The sequence below is a fragment of the Oncorhynchus clarkii genome, unplaced genomic scaffold (genome assembly GCF_045791955.1).
Source record: "Oncorhynchus clarkii lewisi isolate Uvic-CL-2024 unplaced genomic scaffold, UVic_Ocla_1.0 unplaced_contig_12117_pilon_pilon, whole genome shotgun sequence".
NCBI classification, from domain to species: Eukaryota; Metazoa; Chordata; class Actinopteri; order Salmoniformes; family Salmonidae; genus Oncorhynchus; species Oncorhynchus clarkii.
Window position 1 is genome coordinate 140001 of NW_027261150.1, and position 1926 is coordinate 141926.

A 1926-nucleotide genomic window follows, 5' to 3' on the forward strand; every position below is an offset into this window, starting at 1 on the left:
TGAGTGCCCATGGTAGCAGGTTTAATCTGAAAATAAATGATAACATTTCACAAAATAGCCTACATATCGGATACCAATGCTACTGTTTTCTATGTCCCTAAACCCCCTCATTAATGGAGGAGAAAAGCAACTGCAGACACATTCTAAGAAGTTAGTCAACATGCCTTGTAAATTACTGAGTCTCCCTCATGAGCTTGTTCAGGAAAGAAAGGCAAGAGGCTATGATCAATGATGTATATATTTCACTAGACAGGTGGTGCTGTGATGTCGCCGCCATGCCTCCATCTTGACACTTAGCCACCATTGACATTTTCTTAGCTCACAAATTATAGTGTGGGAGCTTAAACGCAAGAAGAAAAATGACATCAAAATGTTTTTCTAAAAGTACAAATGCTTGGGATTACTAATGTTACTAAATACCTAAAAAAATATGTCATTTTGTCCATGAAACATTTAATTGAAATACTGTAGAATTCAATTCATTCCTACGGAGGACTGTCCCTTACCGGGGAGTACCAATATGGCCGACCAGTGGCTTCAAAGACTGCAATGGCCAATACATAGAAAAGAATATCTAGGGTATGTATACACATCATTGGCTACGATTCCTTGGTGGTGGCAACAATACAACCATCCGTGATCTGATCATATTAAATGCAATGGCCTACGGTAAAAAAAAATCATCCATATAAAAAATGAAATATTAGCATAAAACAAATCCAAACAGATACCAACTAATTAAAAGCTGCAGGCTGTTTTGCTTCTCCCAGTGTTTGTTTGCTGTACTATCCAGCGTTTTAATAACACGTCGGGCTATGTTTATCCACGGTAGTCAAGCTATAGCCTAATCAGCAGCAACAAAAAACAATTCTAAACGAGATTTAATCAGCATCAATATTGTCATTATCATAGCGCACCATCTGTTTATGAAACCGGAGCAGGTGCGGTATAGGAAATAACCGGATCATTTCTTCAAATGAACATGAAATGCAGAATCAAAAACAATTCACTTACCGTTTACAGCTACGAGCGTCTAACGGACTGTAAATCGTTTGTCAGAAGTTGTCAAATCACGGGTTGTTTCTGCTGTATCGTTAAGAATGTCATATTTTGGATTATATTTGGGGTTTTGCTGCTGGTGCGTGAGGATAACGATGCTTGTCAACGGTTCTCGGTTTGCTGGTGTCTCTGAATCCACAAGGCGCAGCGGGAGCAACTGGAGGGAGGGAGAGAGACAGAGAGAGAGACAGAGAGACACAGAGAGCGAGAGACAGAGAGAGAGAGAGAGAGAGAGAGAGCGAGAGACAGAGAGAGAGAGAGAGAGAGAGAGAGAGAGGTGGAGGCAGGGAGAGGCGCGCAATAAGAGGCATGCAGAAGGGATGCTATTGGGCTCGACCTACTCTCGAGTTTGTAGTAAGCCTAGCGGTAAAACGCGGTACTGTGGGAAGGAATAGGCTACAGAGAGAGATTTCCTCCCACTCTCTCTCTCTCTCCTTCATTCTCCCTCCTAGCTAAATAATCTCCATGGTTACTCTCACCTGACACACTATTTCAGTGGCATGCGGGAGGAGCTGGACCAAACAGGCAGTGCTTGCAGGATAACAGGCTAATAGGCTACAAGGAAGGGTGGGGATCAGGGGCGGACTCACCATCTGGCATTTGGGCTGGTCCATTTTTAAGCACAGCGGGCCTGTCAAACTTGTTGTTGTTTTTTAAGCAAAATTATAATTATTTTACTAAAAACAATCAAGGAAAATTTGGCCGGTGTGGGGAAATCGAGGAAAAAAATGGTCTGGTGTGTTTGAAAAGCCCTCCTTTCAGCCAGCACTGATAGGTGAACCTCCTTTCAGCCAACACTGACAGGTGAACCTCCTTTCAGCCAACACTGACAGGTGAACCTCCTTTCAGCCAGCACTGACAGGTGAA

The 1926-nt window shown here is 42.9% G+C and overlaps 1 protein-coding gene across 1 annotated transcript in view; it reads right to left on the reverse strand.

The window, feature by feature from the left end:
* LOC139405471 (regulating synaptic membrane exocytosis protein 3-like) overlaps positions 1–1192 on the reverse strand; it is a 68092-nt gene extending 66900 nt beyond the window's left edge. Inside the window, exon 1 of the mRNA XM_071147801.1 lies at positions 1015–1192. The gene's annotated coding sequence lies outside the window, so the exon portion shown is untranslated. The remainder of the gene's footprint in view (positions 1–1014) is intronic.
* Between the last annotated feature and the right edge of the window lie 734 nt (positions 1193–1926).